Here is a 22,149-nt window from a genome sequence, read left to right as displayed (position 1 = left end):
CATTGGGAAGCAGCTAGAAGATGCCTAGGATGGAGCAAGGAACAGGTCCCAGAGCTTGAGGTGTGAAGAAACAGCTATAGGTCTCACTTCAAGACCGGTTCACCACAGTCCAGCCTGGTTTCCAGGTGCTAAGACATCTCAGGCCTGATAATTCAGATGCTGTTCCTACAGCGTTGTGCTGAACCCCCCTGTCCTGCTCTCAAGACTCTGCTGTGCTCCCAGCCCAGTTTAGAGCTGCAGTCCCGGGCACCATGCCAATACACAATAAAGAAACCTGAAGAAGCAGTTAGAAAAACAGACCAATCATTGAGAGTCAGAGGCAAAGGAAGAGATGAAAGCACAATTCCATCATGGCCCATCAGTGTTCCTCATTACCAGCTCAGAGCAACCCTTAGCATCACTAACCTTGTCTACACTATCTAATTCCCTTTTGTCAATCCAGCCCTTGGGATTTGCCCTGATTTGACAATAAATGCTGGCACAAACACCAAAGGAGCACGCGCAAGAAGTGTGTAATAATTACTGGAAATAATCATGAAACCCTGACTTCTCCAATCACACCAGTTATTCCTCTTCTTTCAAAGTTACTTAAACGCAAATCATTGATTCCGTGTAGTGTGGAAGTAAGCCATTTGGCCCATTGAGGCCATAGTGATGCTCCAAAGAGCATCCCACCCAGACCCAACCCATCTCTGTAAACCCTGCATTTCCCATGGCTAATCCACCTAACCTGCATTTCTTTGGAACATAGGAGGAAACCCACACAGACTTGGGAAAAATGTACAAACTCCACACAGACAGACACCCGAGGGTGAAACCAAACCCCAGCCCCTGATACTGTGTGGCAGCAGTGCTATTCACTGTGATGCCCCATATGATTCAACCATGCAATATTTTTAGCATTCCCAAATTGTTACCTGTGTTGTTCGATTTATTGGATGCTCCTGGAATTTTTATAAACTTAATAAATATTTTTCTCTTAAATTGTTAGGCATACATGGTCAAAAATATTGACAAAATTCACCCAGCGCAGGCATAAATGTGTATCGACTGCACCCAGGTAAAGTGGCTCCCTCCAGTTACTGGGAACGTCTGTGTTGAGGAGGTACAGTTTTCATAATGTTGTAATGCATCAGTGGCTAAACCACTAAGTGGCCTGGCCATATGAACTGAGTCATAGGATAAAGCAGAGTCCCACAGTGGGGTTTTACATATACTTTTGCTTGGGTCTAAATGATGTGCTGCCAGACCAGGCAAGGATGACAGATTCAATTTCTTAAATGGCATTAGTAAATCAGATGAGTTTGTATAACCCTCCAATGATTGTTGTTACTGTCACAATTATTCCAAACCTATGAACTTAATTTAAAACCCAATAGTTGTCAGAATGGGAATTGAACCTGTAGCATTAGGGTGAGTCTGTGAATTATTAAAATAAGATAAAGAACTGTAATTGCTGGAGATCTGAAACACACAGATATAGAAATTGCTGGAGAAACTCTGGAATTCATTCTGAAGAAGGGTCACTGGACATTAAGCCTGTGTCTCCCAAGGGGAGCACAGTGTTTAGCACTGCTGCTTCACAAGGATCCAGGGTTTAATCCAGCCTCGGGTGACCATCCGTGTGGAGTTTCTGTTGGGTGCTCTGGCTTCCTCCCATGTCTTCAAAGAGCTGGAGAGGGTTCGGAAATGATTTACCAGGATGTTGTTGGGTATGGATGGTTTGAATTATAGGGAGAGGCTAGGGGTTTTCTTCACTGGAGCATGAGAGTTGAGAGGCAACCTTATAGAGTTTATAAAATCATGAGGGGTATAGATAAGATGAGTGGCAGGTGTCTTTTCCCTAGGGTGGGGGATTTCAAGACTGGGGGGCATATTCTTAAGGTAAGAGGAGAAAGATTTAAAAAGGACACGGGGGTAAATCTTTTACTCAGAGTGGTTCGCGAAATGGTGTATGTGAGCCGAGTTACAAGATATAAAAGACTCGTAGATAAGCACATGAAAAGGAAAGGTTTGGAGGGATAGAGGACAGGAGCAGGCAGGTGGGATTTGAGATCATGTTTGGCATGGGCGGATTGTGTGATCACTCTGTGGTTAGCAATGAATGTTCTAGTTCAGAAAAACATTGTGGAAATGGAAGATTTGGGACCGAAGTTGGGTGAGAAGACACAAAATCGCACTGCCTCAGTGTGATTCTATGACTGAATTTTGTGGATCGGCCATGGTAAATGTGGGGTTACAAGGATAGGGTTGGGTCTAGGCGGGATGGTCTTTGGATGGTTAGTGAAAACCCAATGGGCTGAATGGTTTCTTTCCGTACTGTAGGGATTCTATGTCTCCAAAGCTGCTGTTTTTCTGTGGATGACTAGCTCAGTGACATCATCACTGTGGCACCATCTTCCTATATGCCCATTGTGGTCATGCATCAGAGTGTCACCAGATGCAGTCTTGTAAGAACATATGTTTTGGGGGTGGGTCAGGGATAGGCTGGAAAGTAATGGGCTAGCCATGTTTTACTAAAAACTCATCCAACAGGAGACTGCAAAATCCAGTTCCAGGCTGGCAGTTATGGCATTTGGCCCAACTGATCCACGCTGGTATTGGCAGTCTGCATGAGCTTCCCCCTGCCTCACCACATCTCACACAGCCACTGCGTCCTTCTGCAAAGAGCAAAGTCCTGCAGATACTAGAGATCTGAAATAAAAGCAGAAAGTGCTGGAGAAACTCAGCAGGTCTGACATATTCTGTGGAGGCAGGAAAGAAGTTAATGTTTTGAGTTCAATACGACCCTTAGAGCTGAAGGGAGGTGGAAAAGTGATGGGTTTTATGCCGTTGAGAAAGACGGAGAGGAACAGGTGGAACAAAAGGAAAGATGAGGGAAAGGTTTAAAGGGAGAGCAGGATTAAAAACCAAAGGCATCATAGAACCAAATGCACAAGGGAGTGGTAATGGCAGTGGAAAATAGACAAAGCATGGATTCAGGTGACAATAGCAGAATGTGGGTACCTCTAAATGAAAGCAAATGCATGAAACTGAGGCACTGATACTGGGGAGAAAGAAAAGATCAGAAGTCACATGACACCAGGTTATAGAGCAACAGGTTTCTCTGAAATCACAAACTCACAAATCACAAGTCGTGTGACTTCTGATCTTGTCCACCCCAGTCCAACACCAGCCCCTGCACATCGGGAAGTGAAAGGCAAGAGGATAGAAAATCACAATCTGAAGCTGTTGAAGTCATTGTTGAGCCTAGAAGGTTGTAAAGCGGTGATGCAATATCAGGGGGTGTTGTTCCACTAGCTTGTGATGCCTGGGAGATTGCAACAGGCCTGAGGACAGACAGATGACCCTGAGATACGTTTCTCAACCCCATTCAGCTTCCTTCTCTCCATACGACTTGATCCCCTTGATAATCAGGTCTTTCATTCTAGCCCTGTTGAAATGAATGTTCACACTACATTTGCCTTCCTAACTGCCACCTGAACCGGAATGTTAGCCTTAACAGAAGCCTGAACTAGGAGTGCCAAGTCCCTTTGTGCTGCAGATTTGCAAAGCATTTCCCCAGTTAGAAAACAGTCTATGCCTCTATTTGCCTTACCAAAGTTCATAACCTCACACTTTCCTACATTGTATTCCATCTGCCACCTCTGTAACCACTCTCCTAGCCAGTCCAAGTTGTACTCCAGCCACCCCACTTCCTCAACACTATCTGTCCCTCGCTTATCTATCTGTCACCTGCAAACTTTGCAACAATGCATTCAGTTCACTCGTGCAGATTGTAAATGCATAACATGAATAGTTTTGAAACCAAAGCAACACTGACCGAGGAAGAACCTCTGGACCCGAAATGTTAACTCTGTTTTTTTCTTCACAGATGTTGCCAGACCTGCTGGGCTTTTCCAGCAACTTTGGTTTCGTACTGACCAAGGAGGGCGAGGCTGTGCACCTCTTCATTGACTAGCTTGAGCACAATGGGCTGAATGGCTTGCTTCTGTAAATCTTCTGTGAAATCTTTGATTTCTTCATGAATGCCAGGGTGAAACAACTGAACCCGAATCTGACTTGTGAACTGTTTCAGCCGAGAATCACAGTTGTGGGCATTTGACATTAGAAAGACTGAACGTATTCATCCCTGTGGAGGCGTTTTTGTAGGTAAAGAGATTGCAGGAAATCGCACTGAGGCAGATCTGGTTGGGGGTCAACTCTCCAAAGTGTCACCTCCTCTGGGAGGTGTTTCCAATGATGGTAGCTCACTACTATTTCGAAATAACCAAATTCATGTGATCAATTCCAAAGGGGCGCTGAATCAATCATCAAAATGGATGGACTTTCAGCTAACTTAGAGTATTATGGGTTGGCAATGCATCCCAGACCATGTGGTGCAGAAGGCAGGAGCATCAACTTACCTGTCTACAGCAGCTAGACAATCATGGTCTTTAAAAGGTAATTACATTTTCATTATGCCTTCTGCCACCAGATGCATAGATCTGAAGGTATTTCGCTGGAGTAACACTCCAGACTGTTCCAATCCTTACCATTTGCAGGCCTTACCAACCATTAGGTGCAATCCATCCTCTTGCCTGGCACTCTCTTGCTCTGCATCTCCCCGAGCAGGGCTCACGTCTTACAAAAACAAAGTTGCTGGAAAAGCTCAGCAGGTCTAGCAGGTCTTTCCTTTTGTTCCACCTGTTCCTCTCCGTCTTTCTCAACAGCATAAAACCCATCACTTTTCCACCTCCCTTCAGCTCTAAGGGTCGTATTGTGGAGGAGAAAACAGAGTTAGCGTCTTGGGCCCAGTGACCCTTCCTCAGAACACGTCTTACATTTGAGTTCCCATCCATCTCTTGCTGGACAGTCAACACAAAGGTGACTAGTTCATCGACTATCTCCTGTAAGATCACGCCCCAAGGGATGCCTCTGACATGAGTAAGGCCGAGGATGCAAAAGTGTCTCGGTCACCTAAAAATGTTTGAAGAGGAGATGATTGTTATGTTGGATGCCTAAAGTTAGCTCTTTCAAGTCCTCCATTCGACACTGTTGCATATGAAAACTCATGAGGCAATTATCCAAAGTCGGAATCAAACATTCTATGATATTGTCATTGTGTCATATTAATCTACAGAAAGCCTATCTCATCTATAAACTTTGATGCTGGCTAAAATTGCAACAGAACTACAGACAGCAAGATACATTATGTACCTGAAGTTGTGACAAAATTCAAAAGCAGTCTGTGATTTTTAAAAACAATTCTTTTTAACATCACTCTGTGGTTAGCAATGAATGTTCTAGTTCAGAAAAACGTTGTGGAAATGGAAGATTTGGGACCGAAGTTGGGTGAGAAGACACAAAATCGCACTGCCTCAGTGCGATTTCCTGCAATCTCTTTGCCTACAAAAACGCCTCCACACGGATGAATACGTTCGGACTTTCTAATGTCAAATGCCCACAACTGTGATTCTCGGCTGAAACAGTTCACAAGTCAGATTCGGGTTCAGTTGTTTCACCCTGGCATTCATGAAGAAATCAAAGATTTCACGGAAGATTTACAGAAATTGCTGGCAAAACTCAACAGGCCTGGCAGTATCTGTGGAGACAGAAACAGAATGAACATTTTGAGTCCAGTGAATCTTCATCTGAATTGGATTCGAAACATGAACTCTGCTTTCTTCTCCACAGATGTTGCCAGACTTGCTGAGTTTCTCCAGAAATTTCTGCTTTTTTCAGATCTTCAGCATGCGCATCTTTGTTTTAGGTGGGAAGGCTTTGCATTAAAGTAACAATCATAAAGCGTCCCAAAGAACTATTGAGACTAAAGCTGTTTATAATAGATACTGGGTCCATTGCATTAGGTTCCTTCTAGTCTCTTATTCGGTGTATGTTATGAAGGGAACTAAGGAAATATTGATTCAATTTCTATTCCTAGTATCTACTTGAATCAAAAGGAAATCTTCAAAATGTTGTACAAAGCACCCAGCAAGGACTTAATGGGATTGAATAAAAATAAGCTGTAATAGATAGAGGTTAGAAGCACAATTTTAATGTATTCATTCACAGGATGGACATGTTGCTGACTAGGTCAGCATTTATTGCTCAGAAGGCAGTTGAGAGTCAATCATATTGCTATGAGTCCGAAGTCACGTGTTGGCCAGACCAAGTTATGACAGCAGTTTCTTCGCCCAAAGGATACTAGTGAACCAGACAGTCATTGTTAGACTCTCAATTCTAGATTTTTATTCAAATTCCACCATCAGCCCCAAACCCAAGTTCCCAGGATATTAACCAAAACAACTGCGGATGCTGTAAATCAGGAAAAGCTCAGCAGGCCTGGCAGCATCTGTGAAGGAGAAAACAGAGTTAACGTTTTGGATCCGATGACCCTTCCTCAGAACCAGGATATTATCTGGGTCTCTGGATTAATATCCCAGCAATAATATTGCCAGGTCATCACCTCCTCCAAATATATCTAAAAACAAGATTTGAGGTCGCACCGATTCAGGTCGAACTCGTGCTGCCTCGGGTTGTGGTGAATCGAGTGAGCAACCATCTCTACCTGCACCACTGACCGTCTGTACATCTTTCTGAGAGGATCCAACTGCTGTGTGCCTCAGGTGCCCCTTTTAGTGGTAACATGCATCTCCTAAAGGCAAGGTGCACTCTGGTCAGTTGGAAACACAAGGGCTCCTGGACAGGTAGACCAAGCTTGTGCATTCTCCTACACTGTAGTTGAAAACCTGATGTAGAGGAGGGAGTGAGATCGCTCTACATTCACAGGACAGCTAAAGGTACCAACACTAATCCCAGCCACCCACAACCCCACACTCCATGTTGTCAGCTCCTTTCATTGTGAGAAATGGAGAGAGATAAATAGATAGATAGAGAGAGAGAATATTTGAATAACCACAGCTTAAATTCCCATGGTCTTTTTTATTCTGGTCATATTGTCATCACCTGCAGCCTTTCTGTGCATGACACATCCCTCAGTGCATTTCCTATTCCGATTGGGAAGGTCTCTTCGATGCACAGGTTCCACAGAGGTTGCCTTCATTTCTCAGCAAACGTCTCCTACAATCACAGCGCAAGAAGCTCTCACTGCAGAGAAATACCAGGCTTGCACAGACAGTGCACACTTTGGTCAGTAGTCCGACAGTGTGCTTAATGAGGACCTACGGCTTTAATTGAGTCTTCAGCATAGAGTTATACAGCACGGAATCAGACCCTTCGGTCCAACCAGCCTGTGCTGACCATAATCCCAAACTAAACTAGTCCCACCTGCCTGCCCTTAGCCCATATCACTCCAAATTCATGTACTTATCTAAATGTCTTTTAAACTTAATAACTGTACCTGCATCCACTTCTTCCTCGGGAGGTTCATTCCAGACACAAACCACCCTCTATGTAAAAAATCTTGCATGTCTTCCCTAAATCTTTCTCCTCTCACCTTAAAAATATGCTCCCGGTCTTGAAATCCCCCACCCTAGTGAAAGTATACCTTAAACATATCCCTCCTTAGTTTATAAACTTTTATAAGCTCGCCTCTCAACCTTCGACACCCCAGTGAGGAACGGGTTATGTCCTCATGAACCATGTGTGATATAGTTAGTCATAGCATGAAACTAGCGACAGCAACCCAGCAAGAAAAAAAAGATTTCAGGTAGATGGCGCCACATGTTGGCATCATGAAAACTATCAGGAAATGCTGAAGATAATTAACAGGCAGTGAGCTCTCACCAATACAAATTAATGGAAATGGTTTTTCTGTTTCTCTGTTTATCATTATGTGGCACATTGTTAGCTTCAGGGATGTAGTCAATCACAGACTGAATTTGTGGGAAAACTACTGTGGCAGTAAAGTCCAGAAATTCCTTCTGGTGATCACTGGCTCTCATGAGGGATATAGTTGGCTGTGGTGCTGAGAACATCAACGATCTTTTTATTCCAAAAATATACTTTATTTACAACAGTTGCGCAAGTGCATTTTGAAACATTTCAACTTAAAAATGCCAGAAAATGCAAAATAAATTCTAATGGGTATATTCCACTCTCAGATACTTTAACAGAGTTATAATATTCTTAATAATTATAACGTGTGGCCCATGTCAGTTACACAGCCCAAGGGAAAATATGTTTTAAATTGAAAATTACAGACAGTGCAATGTAATTAAACGTTTCTCCACACACCACGTTCCATTCTGAGATGCTTCAATTCAATTTCAATACTCTTGATGTTCACAATTGCTATAATCCCTGCTGATAGATACTTGAGTTAGATACTAGAATGAACCCTGGCTTGATACTCTGTAAGTTCCAGTTTTTTTTTGTTTATCCATGGAGATCAGTCATTGAGCATATTTTTAAGAGGTTGGCTGAGTCCTTTGAACAAAACCATAGAATGCCTACCACGTGAAAGAAGACCATTTGGCCCATTGAATCCACACCAACTCTCCAAAAAGAACTTCCCTCCCAGGCCCATGGACCTACCCTATCCCTGCAACCCCTCAATTCCCATGGCTAACCCCACCTAGCCTACACATCCCTGCACACTATGGAAAATTCAGCACGGCCAATACACCCAACCTGCACATCTTTGGACTGCGGGAGGAAACTGAAGCGCCCAGACACGGGGAGAATGTGCTAACTCCACACAGACAGGCTGGAATTGGACACAGGTCCCTGAAACCGTGAGGTAGCAGTGCTAACTGCTGAGCTATCATAACACCAAAAGAAAATAAAGCCTTATTGCACAAAATATAAACTATATTACAATATACAAACCATTTTAACAAAATTAATACAAATATCTAAAAGAGAGATTCAATACTTTTAGCCGAGGCAACAGAGAAGGCAATAGCCTAGGGATGTTATCACTGGCCTGTTAGTCTGAAGACCAAGACAACATTCTGGGTTCAAATCCTGCCATGGCATCTGGAATATCTGGAATTAAGAATCCAATGAAATCCGTGAATCCATTGCCGATTGACAGAAAAATCCAATTGGTCACTCATGCCCTTTAGGAAGGGAACTGTCATCGTTACCTAGCCTGGCCTATATGTGACTCCAGACCCACAACAATGTGGATCACTCTCAACTGGCCCCTGGGCAATTAGGGATGGGCAATAAATGCTGCCTAAAAGTGATGCCCTCATCCCACAAATAAATGAAGGAAAAAGACCTTCCAAACACCCAAAACTCTATGAACACTCATTTTATTCACCATGTTATAGCTCCTTGTTCAGCAAGCTCAACTCTCGGATGAAGGGTCTAGGCCCAAAACGTCAGCTTTTGTGCTCCTGAGATGCTGCTTGGCCTGCTGTGTTCATCCAGCTCCACACTTTGTTACGTCAGCTAAAGTCAGTTTCTTTTCAGAGAATTCCTGCATTCACTCAATGTTTTACTTCTTTAGATAATGTCTCCTCTAGAGACCATTAAACAAACTGCTAACTTAGCTCACTTTTTGCTTTACACCGGTTTCTTAACCTCATACCTTCAACAACCTTGTAGGACATTTTCCTTCCAGGCACCTTCATAGGTGACTGCTTCTGTTTTCTTTCCTCAGGACTTATTTCTTCCCCCACCACCTCCCACCCACCTTCCCCCAGGGCTGAAGGTTTGAATGACTAACAGTAGCACTTCTGCTGTTAAGGACCACCTCTCTCTGAATCTACCAGCTGCTCTCTGAATGAATTAGCTTTGGTCTGAGACAAACTTCTTTTGGACTCCCTTCTCTCTCTTTATCCCTGTCTCCCTCTCCCTCTCTCCCTCTTTCTCCTTGTATTTTGTAAAATTCAAATCGGCAATCATTCCAGTAATTATTTCTTCAGAAAATTGCTGTTCATTTATCTAAAGTCACCTGATTTCTAGAAAAGCAAAGTCTGACAGGGGGCAATGAAATTAGTGGGAGTTGCTGTATTTTTGGTTTTGATGGAGGTATAAACATTGGCCAAGACTCTGAGACAATCTCCTTCCTCCTTTTTAGAACGTCTCATGAAATCATTATGTCTAGCTTTAGAATCCAGGCTGTGGTTTAACGGTTCATGTTAAAAGGACACCTTCAAACTTTTACTATCAGAGATAATGGGAACTGCAGATGCTGGAGAATTCCAAGATAATAAAATGTGAGGCTGGATGAACACAGCAGGCCAAGCAGCATCTCAGGAGCACAAAAGCTGACGTTTCGGGCCTGGACCCTTCATCAGAGAGGGGGATGGGGAGAGGGAGCTGGAATAAATAGGGAGAGAGGGGGAGGCGGACCGAAGATGGAGAGTAAAGAAGATAGGTGGAGAGAGTATAGGTGGCGAGGTAGGGAGGCGATAGGTCAGTCCAGGGAAGACGGACAGGTCAAGGAGGTGGGATGAGGTTAGTAGGTAGCTGGGGGTGCGGCTTGGTGTGGGAGGAAGGGATGGGTGAGAGGAAGAACCGGTTAGGGAGGCAGAGACAGGTTGGACTGGTTTTGGGATGCAGTGGGTGGGGGGGAAGAGCTGGGCTGGTTGTGTGGTGCAGTGGGGGGAGGGGACGAACTAGGCTGGTTTAGGGATGCAGTAGGGGAAGGGGAGATTTTGAAACTGGTGAAGTCCACATTGATACCATATGGCTGCAGGGTTCCCAGGCGGAATATGAGTTGCTGTTCCTGCAACCTTCGGGTGAACACCTCCGCTCAGTTCGCAACAAACAACTGCACCTCCCAGTCGCAAACCATTTCCACTCCCCCTCCCATTCTCTAGATGACATGTCCATCATGGGCCTCCTGCAGTGCTACAATGATGCCACCCGAAGGTTGCAGGAACAGCAACTCATATTCCGCCTGGGAACCCTGCAGCCATATGGTATCAATGTGGACTTAACCAGTTTCAAAATCTCCCCTTCCCCTACTGCATCCCTAAACCAGCCTAGTTCGTCCCCTCCCCCCACTGCACCACACAATCAGCCCAGCTCTTCCCCCCCACCCACTGCACCCCAAAACCAGTCCAACCTGTCTCTGCCTCCCTAACCGGTTCTTCCTCTCACACATCCCTTCCTCCCACACCAAGCTGCACCCCCAGCTACCTACTAACCTCATCCCACCTCCTTGACCTGTCCGTCTTCCCTGGACTGAACTATCCCCTCCCTACCTCCCCACCTATACTCTCTCCACCTATCTTCTTTACTCTCCATCTTCGGTCCGCCTCCCCCTCTCTCCCTATTTATTCCAGCTCCCTCTCCCCATCCCCCTCTCTGATGAAGGGTCTAGGCCCGAAACATCAGCTTTTGTGCTCCTGAGATGCTGCTTGGCCTGCTGTGTTCATCCAGCCTCACATTTTATTATCTTCAAACTTTTACTACTGTATTACGTAATCTTAAAAGCAACCACTCTACTATAATGACTGAAGATTCATACCCAAGGACCCGATATGCCTTGGATTCCAACTTTGCGTAAAGCTCCGCAATGGAAGAGCTTCTGCGCAGTCCAAACATTTCCCTCCAACTAGGAGGAAGTGGGACTTCCTGATGCCAAGAATTGTCACATCTGCAGATTTTCAGTGGCTGGGCAGGTCTACGATGGCCGGAGCAATGGATATTCAGATCTGTCAGATTTCAGGGGCAACACATGCAATTGGAGAAAGTTGGTGGACCTTACTCATAGGAGATCTGCCACATGCAATTACCCCTCTAAGCATCATGCCAACCCGCCTTGGAGCTATACTGCTGTTCCTTCACTGTCGCTGTGTCAAAATCCTGGAATTTTCTTCCTAACAACACTTTGGGTATACCCTACGCCACACGGGCTGCAGGAGATCAGAAGGTGATTCATTGTCACATTCTCAAGGGAAATTAGAAATGTGGAACAAATGTCACTTACATTCCAAGAATGAAAGTTGAATGAAAATAATCATTTCCTGTTGGTTTTATTTAAGGTATAAGGATTCTATTAACTGTGGGTTCATTTGATATTGTAGTCGTCAAATCCTAAACATAGTTGGAACGGAAACCAAGGTACCGATCTCCAGGCTATCTGGAGACATGCTTCAGTGAGCTGTTCAGTTCCAAACCAGTGAGAAGTGAAGGCCCTGAAAAAGAAGTGCAATATCTCTGAGAAAACCTCACATTCATATATCATATCATATCATTTATATCATATGCAGTAGCCTTGGAGTCTGTTCATAGGTTATCAGTAGTAACGTTTGAATTAAAGATTTGCTATATTACCCAGTGTCTTTAATTACATTACAGAAAAAGACATTGAAATAATTTGGCACAAGCAAAGACACCTCCTGTTCTCAGTGTAACCTTTACAGTAAAACATTATCAGAAGCCTCAAAAGTTAGCTTTAAGAATGGTAATTGTCTTTGTTTTTTTTTACAGTAACCTTTAGAGACCTTTCCCAGATCTAATAATATGAGAAAACAAACCAAATCTGGCAATGATTCCAGTCATTTTAACTGGACCTTTATCCCAAATGAATTAATCCCATTGCGTCCTTCAAAATTGCTTCAGGAAATCCTCATTTCTCAGAAAATGAAGCATTTGGAAAGTCTCATTAAAAAAAAGGCAGAGTGTCCCAAACAGTTGAAGCAATTGGCGCTTGACAATGTCTCAGTGTGAGAATGATTTTTCATCAGTTCCCTCAGGAGAATGAGTATCTGAGTACATGAAGGAGTGCACACTTTTGGGGAAGATTTTGCTGGTAGCTGAAGATCCAGCAGTGTTGGCCTTTTGGCTTGCTGATGCACTCAATGGCCCAGAGCACGTTCACCCCCAAAGTTGCAGAAAGTGCGAGCTGTTAATGGTGTTAGGGATGAAATAGGGCTTCATTGGTGTGAGTGAACAGAACAAATAACAGAGTATCTCTTGAGTGAATCCAATGTAAAGATTGAGAAAAAAGCGCAGATGAGAGTTGGATTAGCCATGGGAAATGCAGGGTTACAAGGAAAGCAGAGGGGACAGGTCTGGGTAGGATGCTCTTTAGGTTGGTGTGGATTTGTTGGGCTGAATGACCTGTTCCCACACTGTTGGATTTTCTATCCTGGACATCACTGGATTTTCTGGACTAAGATCTGAAGGAAAAATATCAAGAGGCAATAAGGAAGACAAAATAGCAATTTTCAGCATATAACATTTTCAAAATCACAGCTGAAAGGAATGACAGTCCATATTTAAAGCCATTTTCAAAGCAAAACAGGATGCATTGGAGTCGGTATTTTGTTTCATTCATTCACAGGATGAGGACATCGCTGGCTAGGCCAACATTAATTGACCATTCCTGATTGCCTGGAGGGCAGTTGAGAGTCAACCATATTGCTGTGGGTCTGGAGTCACATGTGGGCCAGACCAAGCAAGGAGGGCAGTTTCCTTCCCTAAGGAACATTAGCAAAGATTTTTCCGGATGATTGACAATTGTTTCATGGTCATTGTTAGATTCTTAATTCTGGATTTCCACTATTGAACTCAAATTTCACCTTCTGCCATGGCAGGATTCGAACCAGGTCCCCAGAGCATTACTTGAGCCTCTGGATAAACTGCCCAGCAATAATACTTTGAGGCTGTCACCTTTGCCTATGATATAAGTTACTACATAGTGGAAAGGGTGCTTCCACTATTAATCTCAAGTCCTAAAGTTTTAGCTTGTGACCATTGCATATACATCGTAAAACCCAAGTAAAAGTTGATCTCATGTAAAAATTGACCCCTTATTTTTGGGCTAAAGATTCTTGAATTTTCCATCTACCTCAGATAACAGATCAATGTTTACGAGTCAAGGTATTATCCTGTACATTAACATTATGATGAGGAAATGATCAGTGAGACTGTTTAAAAGTCAAATGTCTGATAACATTTTTTTTACTAGAAATAAAAGATGAAAACGTTCGTTTGAAGAAACCTAAACAACAGTAGAGAGAGAATAGAAGAATTTGGTGTGAAAGTTTAAGATGCATCAGGCCAGAGTCAGGCAATCGTAGAATACTATCATATACCTAGTTGAGGTTTTCAACTTCCTTCATCATTTCACATAAAAATGTCATCCAGAAAAAAAACAAAAAAAAACAGCAGCATTTAAACTGAAATGAGCAGTGAAAATGAAGAGGATCCATATGATGTTACCATTCATCTTGATGATTATGAAGCTTTATTCGGTGCTGAAGATGTTGAACAGTGTGATTTTGCAGGATTCTAATGAACCTAGAACGGTACATCCCAGTACAGGCCCTTGTGGAGTTTACGGAGAAAGAGTGGAAGCATGGGACCAGCTGAATTGTTGTTGTGGAGAGCTGTTGTGAATTCAATGGGCCGAATGGCCTCTTCTGGTCTGTAACCACACAATGATTCAATGATGGGCTAAAGCGAAATAAAGGTAGAGTCACCAGAGTGCAAGCAAGACTGAGAGTGAGAAACAACTGGTGGTGGTTTAACTTGAGAGTCAGGTGAGGGGAGAAGTTGAGAAGGATAGCGCTTCGTGGTGACCAAAGCCAGTGTGGGAATTATAAAAACTGTCAAAACACTAGTTCTTGAGTTTTACTTCAGTGTAACCAAGCAAGGGCTCAGTGTTCTAGAAAACAGCAATCTGATGTCCTTCACTTATTATTTTCATCTGCATGATAGATTTGGCTGTCTGCATTGAACCAACGCCTAATTTGTTTCATGCTTCAGTACTTGTTTTTAAAGGAAATTGACTTTTAATTCCAGAGGACTATAATCATTTGTGTCCCTGAAGAATGATCTTGATACTGCTTCTAAACAACTGCCAGTAAACTGGATGGACCATTGTTTGAGTTTAAATAATGTTTGAACTGAACTGAACTTAGAGCATGGCAGAATCTATAGTTTCCTTAGAGGTTATGCTGAGACATCACTGTTGTACGTTTAAGGACAGGTCAGCTATTTTTATACGCTTCAATATCATAATTGAGACCCACTTTTTGATTGGTTTGATGTGTTGAGATAAAAGGCTGAATTTTGCCAAAAGGTCAGAATGTCTAAGCGTCAATATCAGGAAGTTTTCTGCTATTTCACATAAATCTCCACAGTTTGCCTTGTTTATCATGCAGCATTCCTCTACAGTTACATTGTTAAATCCCAGTTATGTACCAAGTCAAACTTTGCCACCAGAAATAGCCCTTCACAGTCCACATAGTGACTGGGGAATGAAAAGTAAAAGGTTGGTGACATGGGAGACACTTCGTTGGAAATTGAATATCACGTTTGTAAGTGTACAGTCGGCTCTGAAGAAAATACACTGGACTCATTGCATGTCTGGCAGTAGCTGTGAAGAGAAAACAGAGTTAATGCAGAGTTTCTCTGGTAGCTTCTGTTTGTCTTTATTTATACAACTATTGCCTCTTTCCTTTATCATTTGCTTGATCAACCATCATAACGATCGCTACAAAGGACACCAAACAAGTTTACTTACGGATATGCATTCCAAATGGTCTGATATTGCAATGCTGCCATGCCTTGGTGTTCTCATGGTGCAGTGGTATAGCTGAATTAGTGATCCTGAGACCAAGTTATGCTTTGGGGACCCAGATTGGAACCTAACCACAGTAGAGGCGGAACTTAGATTTCAAATAAACAAAACCTAAATTTAGAAATCTAGCAAAACCATATAAACATCAATTTTTTTGTAAGTCCTCTGCATCACAACTGCCAATTCTGAGCCGATTCAATTCACTCTTCAGGACATCAGAAGTGGACATGAAGTGTGATGTGCCATGATATCCTGATGGTCAGCCATTACTGTACTGTGACACTTATGTCGGCTCTCATAACATACGGCAAGATGTGGGCCATGTAGCTCTGAAGCAACAAGCCTTTATTACAGCTCCCAGCATTTACATATGTAGACTTCAGTCACAGACACTTGCACGTCTGGACTCAAGAAAAGTAATTCAAGTGTACTGTGTCACACTTCCTCAGCATGTCATGCTCCAAAGGACAAAGCTCAGTAAGATGGAGACTGAAAGCTTTATACCAGTAAATCACATGCCATGACATGGCAGTGATGTCATAAGCATGTCCCTTAACGGTATGTCAACTGTAAGACATAACAGAACACCCTCATTTTTCCAAAATATATGTAATCCCAAATAGCTATATCATTCTGCATAGACATACATTGTCAATTCAACAGTTAGACAGATGCGTAAAAACAGAATTAACAGTATTGACAATTCAAGCTTTAATTTGATGTTTTGGAGGTCTGACATCTGGTCCTGATTTGGAGCTGATTGTTTACCCATTCCGAAGAGGTGTGTCTTTTTCTTGGCTGATTTTGTCTGACATCTTGGTTGCCTCACTGTTGTTGGTTGGGTCTTAGTGTCATTACACAGTCATCATCGTTCTCATTATCAGATTTTTCTTCCACACTCCTTTTGTATGATTGGCATGTCACACATAGTTCTGAGCTGGCGCCTGTTCCTTCACAATCTAGCTCCACGATCGAGAATAACTTCACATGACCCGAGCTGATTGCATAACATTGGAACTTTTACGTATATCCAGGTGGCTCTGCCTGGATTTCTGACTCTCACTCTCTGCCTGTCATGCAGCTGTGGTAGCTGTCTGCCTGCTCCTGCTCACACATCTTTTCCATTCCCCTATGTCGTTTCAGGAAAATGACTCCTGTTTCAAAATGGTTGGATGGTCTGTTGCTAGGCAATGTCTTTTGCACTTACTTTCCCATGGAGCAACCTGAAAATCTTGTCTTGTTGCTCAACAATTTGATAAGCTTGGATGTGATAGTATGAACCATAAGCTCTGGATTACTGTTTGAGCGTGGATCATGGGCTGATGTTGTGATATGTGTCACTCTCCACCTAACGAACCTGACCTGAATTAGTTTGTCAGTGAATTAAGATTTATTGTTACGTGTTATCCACTGTGGCTCATCGAAAAGGCTGAAAATGGCATTCATTGTACTTTTATTCTTTCCCAGGTTGTGGGATGTGCTGGTTAGCCAGCATCTATTGCCTGTCCCTAGCTAATGGACATCAAAGAAGGAGGTATGGGCAAAGAACTGATAAAGGAAAATGTGGTGGTGGAATTAAGATTCCTAAAGAACATTTTGGTCATTTCTTTGTGGAATCTCCGTGCCAGCTGAGGTTATCACGAAGGACTGTCCTTTACAACCTGCCCCCTCACTTGAGGCATGCTGACCCTCAGGTTAAACATCACCAGTCATCTGTCTCCAATGACGGATCAGCTCTATGGTCTGGTAAGTCTATGGCAACTCTACCTTTTATTGATCAACTCGAAGGAAGAGTGGGTAAAAGAGAAAGCCAAGATGGCAGTTCGCACCATGGAAACAGCTAGCCCTTTCTGTGCAAAATATCCAGCAGTTCGACCGATCTATGCTTAGGGCTGTGTTTGAACTTACCCTTCAATAATAAATGACTAATGCTTGCAGTTCATTACATTCTTCACTGAGATAATTATAGATTTGACCTTACTGCTTCAGAGCTCCTTAATCATATTCAGTAGGCTGTGATTTTATATTTCTGTGTTAGATCCTGTTAGCTTCTAGTCATACACCAGAGAAAGGTGAGTCGATGGTATCATTGATTTTAGATCATAATTATAACAGCTTTAACACAGCCTGATGAATTACAGAAAATCAATAATCCCTTGTTACTGAAGGATTGGTGGGAGCAGTGTTCAAGTTTCATGAATATGACATCTCTTTATTTGCTTTATCATTTAAATACGTCAAACGGAATGAAATTGCTGCTACTGTATGAATGGGATAAACCAAACTGACCACAGAAAGACAAGTCTTTACACTTTCTAACAATGTGATTAGTTCATTACTGCCAAACAGCTCCTTCAGAATTGAAAATTAAATAAGACAAGTCTGGAAACTCAACCATTCAATTTTTAATTGCCGCTGGATATTTTAAAATCTCATTGTTATTTTTCCTTCCCTTTCTTTATCAATCAAATTTTCATCTCCGTGTCTGTTTATTTTTTCACCTGATTCAACCTTGCACCAACCAACCCTAATTTTCACATCCTTTCCAGACATTACACTGTCAATTCCATAATCCATCAATCTAATTGGTAAAGGACATACTTAGTTCTGCTGTCTTCACACAGCTTCTAATCAATCCTTCATTATGCCTTTAGCAGCTCCAACCCACAACATCCTGTCACAAAAACATAAATGGAAAGGCAGGTCTGACTAATATTTAATACCTTTAAATCATAAAATCCCTACAATACGGAAGCAAGTCATTCAGCCCATCAAGTGCACACTGACCCTCCAAACAGCATCCCACCCAGACCCACACCCTATTCTTATAACCTTGCATTTCCCATGGCTATCCCACCTAGCCCGCGTGCCCCTGGACACTATGGGCACTTTAGCATGGCCGATTCATCTAACCTGAACATCTTTGGACAGTATGAGGAAACCGGAGAACCGGTGGGAGGAGGAGATGGGTGAGAGGAAGAACAGGTTAGGGAGGTGGGGACAAGCTGGGCTGGTTTTGGGATGCAGTGGGGGGAGGGGACGAGATGCTGCTTGACCGGCCCAGCTCGTCCCCTCCCCCCACTGCATCCCAAAACCAGCCCAGCGCGTCCCCGCCTCCCTAACCTCCCACCTCAAGCCGCACCTCCATTTCCTACCTACTAACCTCATCCCGCTTCCTTGACTTGTCCATCCTCCCTGGACTGACCTATCCCCTCCCTACCTCCACACCTGTACTCTCCTCTCCACCTATCTTCTCTCCATCTTCGGTCCGCCTCCCCCCTATTTATTTCAGAACCCTCTCCCCATCCTCCTCTCTGATGAAGGGTCCAGGCCCGAAACATCAGCTTTTGTGCTCCTGAGATGCTGCTGGGCCTGCTGTGTTCATCCAGCCTCACATTTCATTATCTTGTCCCTTAGGACCCTGTCAAATCTTTAACGCAAACGCACAAAAAAAATCCAGATCTGTAAGTATCATAAAAAAGAAAAAATGAATAATTTCTCTGTCAACAGCTGTTAACAAAATTGCTCAAAATCTAAACAATCAAAAAAATGGTGTTTAAAAAAATTGAACAGCTTCACTGTCAACAGCACTTTAAAAAAACGTTAAAACTTTGTTTTCTCCTGCCTTTAATCTTTCCTGTGTGACTCATGAGAAGAATTTTACCTTTCACTGCAGTAGCTCCTGCAATAGAGCCGCACCCCCCCACAACCCAACCCCCCCCCCACCCCCCCACTACCAGCAGCTCTGTCGGGGCTACTGCTGAAATTAAATCTGATTTTATTCTGGCTTCAGCATGAGCTGGTACATTTCAGGACACATGTGGAGCTCAAATCTATGTCCTGGGAAGTTGCACAATCAGGAAATGAGCCACAGAGCTGAATAAGAAAGTATAACCCCACCAATGGAGAGAGTCACCAGGTTGAAAAGCTACGCTTTCATGTCCTCATGATTTAGCTGTTGCTGCTATTTTAATTGTCCCTGGCTCCTCTTCATTTCTGATTTATTCTGGGTTTCTCTTTGATATTTGTTCCACTCTGAAAGTGGTAAACCTGTGGAATTCTTGACCGCAGAAAGCCATCGAGACAAACTCATTGAACATATGTAAGGAAAGAAACAGATTTCCAGACACAGACTGTGTCAAGAGGTTCGGGAAGGGGCTGGGAGTCTGGTACTGAGATAGAGGGTCAGCCATGATCATGCGAGTAGCAGAGCTGGCTCAGTTAGCTGAATGGAATCCTCCTCATTCTTGTTTCTATATTTCTCTTCTTTTTTCAGCTCAAACCATTTGGGCTAGAGTTTTGTTTTACCACATGGTCCTCATCTCCACAGTGTAAATGTTAGGGACAAATCTGCCCCCACTCTATTACCCTCAGTTCACCTGAAGGAGCAGTGCTTCGAAAGCATGTGATTTTAAATAAATCGGTCGGACTGTAACATATCTGGTGTTGTCTGACTTCAGACTTTATCCACCCCAGCCCAACACTGGCACCTCTGCATCATTCTATCAGCTTGCCCCAAAGCACTTAACAGCCAATCAAATGAGAGGTGGCTGTCTGGTCCCAACAGCGCCACTGGGAGCAGTGGCCACTGCTAGCATAGCATTCAATCCTGAATGGACACATTCAATGAAGCTGAGGGGGCGGGGTCCCAAAATATGGGGTGAGGCGGTGTGAGGATGGGGCACACAGGCTGACGAAGGAAGGGTGGAAACATGGAAGGATAGACTGGAAGGAGGGGCTTGGGGATAGAGGGGCCCTGGTTGGTCCAGGCAGCATGTACAGAAGGGAAATCATTGCATGCTTAACACCAGGCTAAGCAGGGAGAGCTCCCAGACTTGTGACAGCCTCCACTGACTACAGGGACTGTCGTAGCCGGGGTAGGAGGTGGGCATTAACTGGCAATTAATCAGCCGAGAAGTGCCTCCATTGACACACTTGGCATCCTCTTGGAACCTGCCACCCTAACTGCAAAATTGTGACACAGAAGGCTGGTACCTGCTGGAAACAGTCGCTTTAGCATTGCGCCAATTTGCTGGCTTGCCAACCCTCCCCTGGGAAGTATAAACTTCTGCTGTCTGCATTGTCACTGAATCCCTAGAAGCAGGCCATTCAGCCCACACCAACCCTCCTAACAGCATCCCACCCAAGCCCACTCCCCCTACCCTATCCCTGCAAACCCACATTTCCCATGTCTAATCCACCTAACCTACAAATCCCTGGACACTATGAAGCAATTTAGCACGGCCAATCCACCTAACCTGCACACCTTTGGACGGTGGGAGGAAATCGTAGCATCCGGAGGAAACACTCGCAGACACAAGGATAAAGTGCCAACTTCACACAGACAGTTGCTCAGATTTGGGGTCAAATGCAGATCCCTGACACTGTGAGGCAGCATCCTATTTGTATCTTACTTTGAGTTGCATCATTATGTTACCTCTATCAGTCCAGCCAGCCCGCCTCCCCTAACTTATATGTTACAGACTGTAATACTTAATTGGCAGCCATGCTCTTAATGTAATGATACTTCCACCAACCAGTCTACATTCGGAAAGCTCTCTACAAGTTATTGCCTACAGTTCATCCAACATATTTCTCTGGTTATTTTAAGGGAAAAAGGAAATGATGCTTCCACATACTTTCTCATCTAATTCAAGATTTGGAACACAGAATATGATCAAAGCTGTTGGGCACATAATGAAGGTGCAAATCACTTGCATAGCACATGTGATTCAAGCATTTCACATCAATAGGGATCAACAACCACAAATTATATTTATACAGTGCTCTTCACTGCAGTATGAGAAAATAAAGTTTGATGTTGAGTCTCCGAAGGAGACATTGGGGCATATGACTAATAGTTGTTCAAAGAAGTAAGTTTTAAGGAACATGTTGAAGAAGGAAAGACACAGATATTAACGGCAGAGCATTTAAATCTAGGATGAGCAAATGGCCTGAATTAGAGGAGCAGAGAAGTCATTGAGCTCTAAAAGGGCTTTTGTGATGCAGTGTTGCTGCCCTTGAGACAGAAGGTTTGGGTTTAAGTTCCACCTGGCTAGTGGTATGTACTAACATCTCTAAGGAGGTTGATTCAAAAAGTTTTGAGAAATGACAAAGTGCATGATATGAGTAGGCTTAGGTAATGACTGAGGAACATCTACAACAAGAAATGTTGGCATGTTCTTCTTTCATTCTGTGAGAAGATTTACCTCAGTACATTAATTAGCTCAAATGTAAATACCACCATTGTGAGACAATGTCTGAGGTAGGTTCAGACAAACAGAAGCCACAGCAACTTGCAATTTCATCATGGTTTTCATGTTACAAGTCTCAAGACACTTCATAACAGAGACAATCAAACAAAATTTGATGCCATACCAACAATGAGATGTTAGGACAGGTAGCCAACATATTGAAACAATATTTTGCTTTCTGTAAAGACAAGTATGTTTTATGAAGTATCTTAAAGGAAGATGGAGAGACAGCAAGATCAAATAATTAGGAAATTCTCGAGTTTAAAGATTAGAAATCTCAGGGAATTGCACCAAGGATTTGCTGCATAAGGAATATTCTTTTGGAAATACACATTTTGTCACGAAAAGATGTTATAAATGTTACAAACAATTTTGCAATGATACAAGAAAAATGTAGTCTTACAGTACAGGACCCAGAGGCTTGGTCAATTGCATTGTCTAATGGATATTTTAACAATG

At 43.2% G+C, this 22,149-nt stretch overlaps 1 long non-coding RNA gene across 1 annotated transcript; it reads right to left on the bottom strand.

The window, feature by feature from the left end:
• Nucleotides 1–11,849: 11,849 nt before the first annotated feature.
• LOC125454667 (uncharacterized) lies at nucleotides 11,850–15,465 on the bottom strand. Its single transcript, XR_007248077.1, has 2 exons — nucleotides 15,380–15,465; nucleotides 11,850–12,041 (listed from the first exon to the last, which is right to left on the bottom strand). It is a non-coding gene; the product is annotated as an uncharacterized LOC125454667 (long non-coding RNA).
• Between the last annotated feature and the right edge of the window lie 6,684 nt (nucleotides 15,466–22,149).

Source organism: Stegostoma tigrinum, chromosome 9 (genome assembly GCF_030684315.1).
Source record: "Stegostoma tigrinum isolate sSteTig4 chromosome 9, sSteTig4.hap1, whole genome shotgun sequence".
In the NCBI taxonomy this organism is placed as follows: domain Eukaryota; kingdom Metazoa; phylum Chordata; class Chondrichthyes; order Orectolobiformes; family Stegostomatidae; genus Stegostoma; species Stegostoma tigrinum.
The sequence above is the reverse complement of the archived record's forward strand: the minus strand, read 5'-3'. Positions and strand labels throughout refer to the sequence as shown.